Source organism: Lathyrus oleraceus, chromosome 2, assembly GCF_024323335.1.
Source record: "Lathyrus oleraceus cultivar Zhongwan6 chromosome 2, CAAS_Psat_ZW6_1.0, whole genome shotgun sequence".
Classification (NCBI taxonomy): domain Eukaryota; kingdom Viridiplantae; phylum Streptophyta; class Magnoliopsida; order Fabales; family Fabaceae; genus Lathyrus; species Lathyrus oleraceus.
The window spans coordinates 350,235,758-350,248,306 of NC_066580.1; positions in this window are offsets into that span (position 1 = coordinate 350,235,758).

The following is a 12,549-nucleotide window of genomic DNA, read 5'->3' on the forward strand; positions in this document are numbered from 1 at the left end:
TAAATTTTGAGGTGAATCTTTTTTTTTGTTGTTGTTTTCTTTTCTACCCTATAATTTTTAGTATTCTAGTCTTTACTAAAGAGCATAGAATTCAAAAATAATTATTATGTGAATATTTAAGATGGGATTAAATGGTACATATCAATATTAATGTTTTATTCGTTTTTATCATGAGCTGATTTTCTACTTTTATTGATTTATTGAGAAAAAAATTTGTTTAATATTATCATTTTCTCTAATGGTGACTACCTTATGTGTTTTTAATAGAAAATTAGAGGATCAGATACAAAGAAATCAATAATGGTGATTTCGAGATATATCTCAAAGAAATAAAGATTGCATTTAAAATGATATTAAATTAAAAAGCTTTTATATATATATATATATATATATATATATATATATATATATATATATATATATATATATATATATATATATATATATATATATATATATATATATATATATTTTCTAGGTGTTGTGTGGGTTGAATTTGAGACAAAAACTTATTTGATTCAAAGATAAAATTATCCGAAGTTTGATTTGATTTTCAATTTCTAGTGTCAAAAATTTGATTCAATCAAATTCAATTTTATGCGGTATAATATATAATGTATATTAAAATTAGAAAATAAAAATGATCAATTATGTTTGAAACAAATGAAGTATTCAAAATAATTGATAAACAAAACTAATAAATAGTACTTAAACATATAAATATCAAGGAATAATAAATTAATGCAAAAAAATTTAGTAATGAAAAATAAATAAGTATTAAAATATATGCACGTAGCTTGGTTTGGTTTTGAAAAATCAACCTGAAATCCAAAATGATTTGAGTACTTTTCATAAAGAAAATTCAAACAGATCCAATAATATTCAAAAAAAAATTGTATTTATTTCTTTATCGGTTTGTGATTTTTATTTGGTTCAGTGTGGATTTGAATACTCTAAGTAAAAATGACATCATTTTGAGATTCCCTCACATCCCAAACTAACCCCCGGTCATTTTAGAAACCTCACCTAAAAAAACACAAAGCTCAAAGAAGTGGTGAGATATATATTAAGAACTAAACACCACCATAACCATTTAAAGATCTTATACAACAGACAAACGGTCAACTCATAAGTAACAAAGAGATTGGCACTCGACTCACCCATCTCTCCACACATAGGACACGAAACACCCTCTAAATCAACAATAATCTTCATTCTAAAGAGATTTGACCAAGTGGGAATCTTATCCTGCAAAGGATGCCAAGAAAACATAACTACTTTATGTGGAGTCTAACTATCCAAAACAAGAGAAAGAGTCAAATCCATTATATTGAGAGATGAAACTAAAGGGTGTTTCATCTCAATAAGAGTGGAATAGGCTGAGGCAACCACAAATAAATCATCTTTTGTACGTCTCCAAGACCAGTGTATCCAAATCTCGAGAAGAAACCAATTATGAATAACAAGTATTAAGTTATCAACCAACTAATTTTCATAAACAAACATAGATCTTCGCTACCTAACATCCTAGAAAACAGCTCCACCCTCCCAAATCCTAAATTCAACAACAATTTTATTGAAGTGACTAAATATAACATGAATCCTAGGAATATGAAAGTGACTAGATATAACATAAATACTATGAATATGAAACTAAAAGGTACATATAGGATCCTTCTAAAAATATGTGTGGAGACCATTTCACAACTTTCTACTTAAACCGTCAACAAACCAGTCCGATAGGTCACCAATTTTTGCACCTAATAGATATACATCTTTCCACTAAGTGGAAGAGAGACACAAAAATGAATATCTACCACCTAAAAAGGAGTAGGCAGTTTGAGAGCCATATCTATCAGAGAGAATATTAGCCAAACACATGTCGCACCCAAGATCAGTATCCACTTCCATTTATTAAGTAGAGCTAAGTCAAAGATCCTTAACACTTAAACCACCTCACCCATTAGGCTTGAAACATATGACCAACAAGCCCAAGAAATCTTAAACTCATGTTTGACCCCTCAAACTCCTCTCATCTCTAACCAACTTCTTCCACACCTTATCATACATCTTAAGAAAATATAGGAAGAAAAATAGGAATGGCCCTGAGAACCAATTTGAGAGGGATGACTCTCATTTCCAAACTAGCATACCTATGTATAAATTAAAATAAAGCAATTTCCTAGAGATGGAGGTTTATGAGCGGTTCTCACGTAGCCTTTGGAAATGGGCTAACACCGACCGATAAGCCTAGATACTTACAAAAATAGACTCTAGCTTAGAATTAATAAACCCACCACCCTAATTCAAAAAAACCAGGTCAACATTAATCACAACTAGACTACTTTTGAATTTTTTTTTCAAGAAGTCTCGAAGCAAGCTCGAATCTTAAAGAATAACCTCAATCTCCTGGAGATTCTCAAAATAAACATCATCCGAGATAAGAGTATCACCTGCATAGTAATGATGGTATATCACAAGGTTAAAGATGGTCAAACTAATTCTCGAATATAGGTTATTCTTCAATTCCTTCTTAAACAAACTCAACCTTTATCCAACCTAACAAATAAAAGAAACGGTCTAAAAAATCTTCTTGCTTTAACCCCCTTTGAATACCAATCTCTCTAGATGGGAAACCGATAACCAACACCATTATATTACTAGCAAATACACAATCTTTCAATCAAGATCTCCACTTCTCACAAAAACTAAACCTATTAAGAATATAATTCATAAACCTACGACTAACTAAATCATACGCTTTCTTAAAATCCACTTTAAAAATAAGATTAGTTTTTTATTCTTTTTAACCACGTGAACCAACTCATTGATTGACACCTTGTCGTCACATGATTTTAATAAGAATTCGCATATGTTTTGAAAATGGTTTAGTAGATTATATTTGAGTTTTACGAATAAATAGAAAGAAAGTGAAGAAGTTGAAGAAATAAAGAAAGACTTGGAAAATGTAAAACAATTGTAAAGAAAAGAGCAGTTCTTCACTCACTACAAGAAAAAACCATTTTAGATTCAACATATTAGCGTCGATTCTTACTTTGACGCTACTAGCGTTAGATTAATGTTAGCACAAGTGAACGCTAACAATTTTATTCATTTGGTTTTTTTATTTTTAAATGTCTTAAATTTTAGCGTCAACTTAGACCAACACTATGTTAATAATTTAGTTGCTTATTATTTTAACAATCTTTAGTTAATTGCTCATTTATACTTTTTATATGACATATCTAACGTCGAATATGGTTGATGGTAAGTTAATTCTATTGGTGCGAAAATTTTCTCATTTTCCCCCACAAATTTTTTTCTACCTTTTTTACTTTTGTTTTTTTAGCATTTATTTATTTAACTAAGGTTCTAGCCGATGCTAAGTTAATTCTATTGGTGCGAAAAAATTTCCATTTCCCTTCACAAATTTGTTTGCCTCCTTTTTTATTTTCTTTATTTATTTAACTAATAGCGTTGATGCTAGCAGACACTAAGTTAATTTAATTGGTGCAAAAATTTTCCCCTTTCCCCCAACAAATTTGTTTGCCTCCTTTTTTTATTTAACTAATAGTGTCGGTTCCATTTGACACTACAAAAATTTTCCCATATCCCTCTAAAAAATTTGCTTGCCTCCCTTTTTTCTAATTTTTATGTATTTATTTATTTTTTATTAAATAAAATCAAAGCATAATTAAAAAAAAATTAATATGTTTCATATTTTTCTCTCAAAGTAGGAAATCGAAGAGTTCAAAGAAGGAAAATTCAAAACATACTTTTTCGGAAATTGTTTCCAACTTCCAGGTTGAAATCAGTTCAAGAGTTCAAAGCAGGAAATCAAAGAGTTCAAAGAAGGAAAATCGCTCATACTTTTAAGGAAATCGTTTTGTTATCGTTTCAGATTCAGTAAAAAAGGAAATGCAATTTTGTTACCCTAATTTTAGCTGCTTGAAATTGCTCATACACTTCAAGAAATCGCTTCAGGAAATCGCTCTTACTCATTTCTTTGATATCAGGAATTTGATTCGGGAAATTTCTTTTAGAAATCATTTAAAGAAGGAAATCGCTTCAAGGGTTCGATTGACATACTCATACTCTTTTGTTTCCAGGTTCGATTTCTAATACCCCGACTTAATTAGCATTTTATTTAGTAATTTATGTATTTGATTTAAGTGATTAAATCATTTAAATAATTATTTTTGATTTTGGGTGGATTGACCGGTGAGTACTAAAATCGAGGAGTTGTCTTTAATTAATTAATTGAGTGAGAATTAATTAATTAATTAATTAAAATAATTATAAACTAATAGAAATTAGTGGAATATGAGGAGTTGAGTTATTTTTTTGAATTAAGAGAAGTAAGTGGTGAGTGGAGAGAAATTGAGTTTTAGTTGGGAGAAAATGTAATTATGAGAAGTTAATTAGAATATTATATAATTATAAAAGTAGAGAAAATAGGGTTTTTAGAGCCTTTTTGTAAGCACATGAAAAAGAAGGGAACATGGATACAAGAGTGGAGAGTTAGGGCTTCGAGGAGAAGATCTTAGAGATTGCTTTTGCTAGATTATCAAGGTAAAGGAGAAGAGGGGGATTATTCATCTAAGGGTGCCTAAATCATGAAATGGTAGAGAGCTTTCCATTAACCTCCAATAGGATTTTCTTTCTTTTTCTTTTGTTTGTTTATATGATTAATTATATGAATGTAATTATATTTTATGCCATGAATTGAATAAAGTTCGTGCTCTGTAATTTTGGTGATTGTTGTGTATGTTAAATTGTGCATGGTGCTCCCGAGGTAGGTAGAGATGTCCTTAAGAGACAGAGAGAATGCTCAAGTGTTCATGGTGCTCGCATCCTTGAGTGGGGGAAATGATGAAATGATTACGGATCTACCTATGGTGTGTGAGTTTCCCAAAGTATTTTAGATGACATTAGTGATGTTATGCCAGAGCGCGAGGTTGAGTTTTCAATAGACTTACTACCTGGTACTAGTTCTGTGTTAGTGACTCCTTATAGAATGTATGCTTCAGAGCTGAGGGAGATGAAGAAACAATTAGAGGATTTACTTCAGAAGAAGTTTGTTTGACCAAGTATTTCACTATGGGGAGCACTGATATTGTTATTCAAGAAGAAGGATGGTGGCATGAGGTTGTGTTTGACTATTGATAATTGAACAAGGTTACTATCAAGAATAAGTAGCCACTTCTGAGGATTGATGATATGATGGATCAGTTGGTCAGTGCTTGTGTGTTTAGCAAGATTGATTTTCATTTGGGTTATCATCTGATTTGTGTGAAATCAGACGATATGCCGAAGATTGTATTCAAAACGAGATATGGTCACTATAAGTATCCCGTAATGTCGTTTGGTGTGTCTAATACGCCTGAAGTGTTCATGGAGTACATGAATATAATATTCCATCTGTACTTAGATCAGTTTTCTATTATGCTCATCAAAAACATTTTGATATATTTTAAGTCTGATGAAGGAAGGCAGAGCATCTGAGAATGGTGTTGTAGCCCTTAAAGGAGAAGAGGTTATATGCAAAGTTATCTAAGTGTGAGTTCTGGTTGAAGGAAGTGAGTTTCCTTGGTCATATGATATCTAGTGGTGGTATTGTAGTGGATCCATTGAAGATTGATGTAGTGTTGATGTGGGAGATCTCTGAAGTGTGTTATGGAGATCAGAAGTTTTCTTGGTTTAACTGGCTACTACAAGAGGTTTATTGAAGGATTTTAAAAGTTTTCATTACCTTTGCCTCAATTGACTCAAAAAAGATTATGTGTGAAGAGAGTTTTCAAAAACTCAAGAAGAAGCTGACATCAGCTCCAGTTTTAATTTTTCCAAGTCCAAGTGAATCCTTTGTTGTGTATTGCGATGCTTCAAAGGTGGGTCTAGGTGGTGTGCTGATGCAAAATGGCCTGGTGGTGGCTTATGCTTCCATACAATTGAAAGTTCATGAGAGGAATTATCCTACGCATGATCTGGAGTTGGCAGTCGTGGTGTTCATGTTGAAAATTTAGAGGCATTATCTGTTTGGTTCCAGATTTTAAGTGTTCAGTGACCACAAGAGTTTGAAGTATCTATTTGATCAGAAGGAGTTGAATAAGAGATAGAGGAGATGGCTCGAATATCTGAAGAATTATGATTTTGGTTTGAGTTACCATCATGGTAAACCCAACATTGTAGCTGATGCTTTGAGCAGGAAGTCGCTGCATATGTCAATGATTATGGTTTGAGAGTTGGAGTTAATTGAGCAATTCATAGACATGAGTTTGGTGTGTGAATATACTCTTAACAATGTAAAGTTGGGTATGTTGGAGATGACTAGTGGTATTCTCGAGGAAATCAGAGAAGGTCGAAAATGAGATTTGGGATTGGTTATCTGGTTGGTGTTAATCAATCAAGGTAAATGAGGAGATTTCAGGACCAACGACAATGGTGTGATGAGATTCAAAGACATAGTTTGCGTACCCGATATGCCAGATCTTAAGAAGAGTATTCTAGAGGAAGGTCATAAGAGTGGTCTGAGTATTCATCTCGTTGCTACTAAAATGTATCAAGACTTGAAGAAAATGTTTTGGTGTCCAGGAATGTTGAAGGAAGTAGCTGAGTTCATTTATGCGTGTTTGACTTGGCATAAGTTGAAGTTTGAACATCAAAAGTAGCCGGGTCTGATGCAACCGTTGAGTATTCCTGAGTGGAAGTAGGAAAATGTTTCCATGGATTTTGTGACAAGTTTGTCAAAGATGACAAATGGATGTAATTCCATTTGGGTTATTATTGACAGACTGACTAAATCGACTCATTTCACACTAATTAAGATCAATTATCCTGTGCTGAAGTTGGTAGAGTTGTATATTGAGAAGGTTGTTAGCATGCATGGGATTCTGTCGAGTATTGTGTCAGATAGGGATCTGAGGTTCACATCGAGGTTTTGGCAAAGTTTGCAAGAAGTGATGGATATTGAGCTGAAGTTGAGTTCTACTTATCATCCGTAGACCGATGGTCAGACAGAGAGGACTATCCAATCCTTGGAAGATCTGTTGAGGGATTTTTTGCTAGAACAAGGAGGTGTTTGGGATATCTAGTTTCAATTGGTTGAGTTCACGTACAACAAAAGTTTCCATTATAGTATTGGAATGCCACCGTTCGAGGAATTTCATGATAGGAGGTGCAAGACACCTTTGTGTTGGTGTGATTCTAGAGTTAGTGTTGTGCTTGGACTTGAGATAGTTCAACATACTACTGTGAAGATCAAGATGATACAAGAGAAGATGAAAGCTTCTCAAAGTCATCAGAAGGGTTATCATGACAAGAGGAGGAAAACAATAGAGTTCCAGGAGGGGGATCATGTGTTCTTGAGAGTTACTATGGTAATTGGTGTTAGGCGTGCCTTGAAGTCTAAGAAGCTTACACCATGTTTGATAAGTCTATTTCATATTCTTCAGAGGGTATGAGAGGTGGCCTACCGAGTTACATTATTGTTGTATATTTAAAATCTTTATGATGTCTTTCATTTATCTTAACTGAGGAAGTGCATTCCTGATTTGTCTCATGCAATCCAGTTGAATGATGTTCAAGTTAGAGAGAGCTTGACAGTTGAGACCTTGTCGTTGAGGATTGAGGATCCGAAATGGGAGCACTTGTGAGGTAAGAAGATCACTTTAGTGAAATTTGTTTGAGGAGGTCCTGCTGGTTGTAGTGTAACGTGGGAGCTCGAGAGTCGAATGAGAGAGTCTTATCCATAACTTTTTCCGTCAAATAATTTTTTAGGGTGAAAATTCATTAAATGGGGGAGAGTTGTAACATCCTGACTTAATTAGCCTTTTATTTGATAATTTACTTATTTATTTTTTTATTTGATTTAAGTGATTAAACTATTTAAATAATTATTTTTGTGTAATTTTGAATGGGTTGTGAAGGTGAGAAAAACAAGAAAGGGGGGGGGGGGGTTTGAATTGTTTGGAAAAATAAGCGCTTTTTCAAAATGAAAATCACACAAGGATTTTATACTGGTTCGCTTATAACACAAAGCTACTCCAGTCCACCCGGCCGAGGTGATTTCGCCCTTGTGAATGCAATACATAATGCATTTCTGATCTGCATTGATGTAGTCAGAGGAGTTGGATGCTGGGCGGTGGTGAATAGTTCCCAGAATAATCTTCAGCCACACTCTGAGGTTCTGATGCAGCTCCTTGTTCTTTGAAGGATTTCCTTCAGTGTTGGGTTTGAAGATGGTTGGATTGATTACATCAGTAATGCGCTTTGACCTAGGAGGGATGTTGTAAATCCTTTTTCCTCCATCTTTCTCCATGTTCAATAGGGAGGCAATTGACTCTTCAGTGATTACTATCTTTACCCCCAAAACATGAGAGACGATGAAATGATCATCAGCATCTGCAAATCTCCAGAACTCCTTGATGAGAAGTGGGTAAACAGGGCCATAGAGCCTTTGGAAGTAGTTTCCCCAACCTTGTTTACGAAGTTCTTCAGTAAGATCAACGCCATTTCTCTTCAAGTTGTCGAAATCTACTAGTGTTTCACACAACACGTCCAGTCCTTCAAAAGGGGTTGCTAGGTTTATATGGGGTTCACGGTCAAGAATATGGGGTTCCTTGTAAACAGGGGTGATAGAGACGCCTGTAACCGTTGGAGTTGGAATGCTTGAAGTTTGAGCAGTTGAGCTTGATTCCATTTGTTGAGAAAAGTTAAACACTTCTTGTTGTTGAGCGTCCATGGTGAAGAAGAAGATGAAGATTGAGAGTTTGCAGAGAATGCTTCAGAGAGGTTTAGGGTTTTAGAGAGGGTTTGAGAGTGAGTGAGAGTGAAAAGTGTGTGAAATGTGAGAAAAGTGTTTAAATACTCTAAGTAAAACACATGCAAAACGACACATCAAATTGCGTTAGTACAAAGCTCAAGATTGCACGCTTGGGGGAAAAATGATTACAGCTAATTAATGAATGTCTAATCCCAACAGTACGCACACTGCTCAAGGAGATTTCAAACGTCTGTCCTTTGAATTTCTTTTGACAGCTGTCTAGAAGTTCTAGGGTTAGACGCTTAGTGCTCCACGTGTTGATGTATCTGATCTTCAAGAATACCAAAAGATTGATTCCTGGAGATTTCTAACTCAGATATCTTCTTAACTTGTAGAAGTATCAGAGTCAGAGGCAGAAGAACATTTGTTTATGTCAGAGTCTCATTTTACATTTTCAGAGCCACACTTCATTCTGGGAAATTTTGAATGTTCAGATTTTCTAAGATAAAAAGAAATCTATCTTCAGCTAGAGGCTTAGTAAAGATATCTGCCCATTGATGATCTGTATCAATGAACTTCAATGTTACTATCCCTTTCTGAACATAGTCTCTGATAAAATGATGTTTTATTTCAATGTGTTTAGCTCTGGAATGTAGAATGGGATTCTTACTTAGACAAATGGCAGCAGTATTATCACAGAAGATAGGAATGTTACTCTCAAAGATTTGCAGATCTTCTAACTGATGCTTCATCTAGAGCATCTGAGTTGTGCACAGTGATGCTGAGATGTATTCTGCTTCTGCAGTTGATAGAGCAATTGTTGACTGTCTTTTGCTAGCCCAGGATATCAGATTGTTTCCCAAAAGCTGGCAATTTCCAGATGTGCTTTTTCGTTCTAATCTATCTCCCGCATAATCTGCATCACAGTAACCAGAAAGTCTATACTCTGATGTTTTCTTATACATCAGGCCCAGGTTAGGAGTTCCTTTCAGATACTTAAGAATTCTCTTAACTGCTGTTAAATGAGATTCTCTAGGATCTGATTGGAATCTGGCACAAAGACAGACGCTAAAGAGAATATCAGGACGAGTAGCAGTCAGATAGAGAAGAGAGCCTATCATACCTCGATAGAGCTTCTGACAAACCTTGTTGCTTACCTCTTCCTTTTCAAGAATGCAAGTTGGGTGCATGGGAGTTTTTGCAGAGTTGCATTCAGTCATGTCAAACTTCTTCAGAACGTCTTTAATGTACTTGCTTTGATGAACGTACGTGACTTCTGGAGTTTGATTAATTTGAATTCCCAGAAAGAACTTTAGTTCTTGCATTAAACTCATTTCAAATTCTGCCTGCATTAACTTAGAAAATTCTTGGCAAACAGAGATATTAGCAGAACCAAAAATAATATCATCAACGTAAATCTGGCATATCATGAGATCATTATTAAGGTTTTTACAGAAGAGTGTAGAATCAACTTTCCCTCTGATAAAATTTTGTTCCAGAAGAAAATTGCTTAATCGTTCATACCAAGCTCTGGGAGCTTGTTTAAGTCCATATAAGGATTTCTTAAGTTTAAAAACATGTTCTGGAAAATTTGAATTTTCAAAACCTGGAGGTTGGTTGACATACACTTCTTCTGAAATATAACCATTAAGGAATGCACTCTTGACATCCATTTGGTATAATTTGATAGAGTGATTAATAGCAAAAGATACAAGAAGACGAATAGATTCTAACCTCGCGACTGGAGCAAAGGTTTCATTATAGTCAATACCTTCTTGTTGACTGTAACCTTGAGCTACCAGTCGAGCCTTGTTTCTGACGACTTCTCCTTTCTCGTTCAGCTTGTTTCTGAAAACCCATCTAGTTCCAATGACATGAGTGCCTCTGGGTTTAGGAACGAGATCCCAGACATCATTCTTTGAGAATTGATCTAATTCTTCTTGCATGGCTGAAACCCAGTCGTTATCCTGAAGTGCTTCATCACAAGACATAGGCTCAATCAGAGACACTAGTCCCAGAGGAATATCTTCAGAGGTCCTGAAGGTAGATCTGGTTCTGACAGGTTCGTCCTTGTTTCCCATAATCAAATCTTCAGAAACGTTGATACGACTTTTAACTTTCTTTGGGATTTCTGGAGATTTAATTTCTTCAGAGTTCTGAGTGACAGTTGCTTCTCGAGTTTTATCAGATTCTACAAGAGTGATTTCTAAATCTGCAAACTTTTCAACTAGCTTTGACTTTTCAGGGTCAAGCTTATCATCAAATCTGACATGAATTGATTCTTCCACAATTTTGGTTTCTGTGTTGTATACTCTGTAGCCTTTAGAGCGTTCTGAGTATCCTAACATAATACCTTTCTGTGCTTTGGAATCAAACTTGTTCAGATGTTCTTTAGTATTTAAGATAAAGCAAGAACATCCAAAAGGATGAAAATATGAAATGTTTGATTTTCTTCCTTTACACAGTTCATAGGGAGTCTTTTCCAGAATAGGTCTTATAGAGATTCTATTCTGAATGTAACATGCTGTATTTACAGCTTCTGCCCAAAAATGCTTTGCCACATTAGTTTCATTGATCATGGTTCTGGCCATCTCTTGGAGTGTCCTATTCTTCCTTTCTACAACTCCATTTTGTTGTGGAGTTCTAGGGCAGGAGAAATCATGGGATATTCCATTAGAATCAAATAATTCTTCAAAATCTTTGTTTTCAAATTCTCCACCATGATCACTTCTGACTCTAATAATTTTAGAGTCAAATTCTTTTTGCACTTTGGAACAGAAACTAGTGAATACAGAGTGAGACTCACTCTTGTGCTTTAGGAATTTTACCCATGTCCAGCGACTGTAATCATCAACAATGACTAGTCCATACTTCTTTCCATTAACTGATGCTGTTTTCACAGGACCAAATAAGTCAATGTGAAGAAGTTCCAGAGGCTTAGAGGTAGAAACAACATTTTTTTTTAAAGGATGTTTTTGAAAATTTTCCTTTCTGACATGCTTCACACAGAGCATCTGAAGAAAACTTCAGTTTAGGTAGGCCTCTGACTAACTCGAGTTTATTTAGCTGAGAAAGTTTCCTCATGCTAATGTGGCCCAAGCGTCTATGCCATATCCATTGCTCTTTGTGAACAGACATCAGACATTTAACATTTTGTTCTTTTAAATCAGAAAGATTAATTTTATAAATGTTGTTTTTCCTCTTGCCTGTGAAAAGGACAGAGCCATTGTTCTGATTAATGGCTTTACATGTTTTTTGATTAAAGATTACATCATAACCGTTATCACTTAATTGACTTATGGATAACAAGTTATGCATTAATCCTTCTACATAAAGAACATCAGATATAGAGGGAAGAGTACCATTACCAATAGTTCCGGAGCCTCTGATCCTTCCTTTCTGATCTCCTCCGAAGCCTACAAATCCAGCGTCTTTAAGTTCCAGACTTTGGAACATAGACTTTCTTCCCGTCATGTGTCGCGAGCATCCAGAGTCCAGGTACCATGACTGGTGTCTGAACTTTGCTGCATAGGATATCTGCAACATACACAATCTTATCTTTTGGTACCCAGAATCTCTTGGGTCCTTTCAGATTAGTTTTCCCAGAGTTTCTTGTAACTTTGGGTTTTCTAGCATTTTTAAATTTTTGTTCTTGTGTGTGTGTATAGTGATATGAAAAGGGAGACTTAAGTTGGTTACTGGTAGAAGTTTTATCTTCCTTAGGATCATACCCAATTCCCTTTTTATTGTTCTGACTTACTCCATAAATCATGGATGCCATAATACTC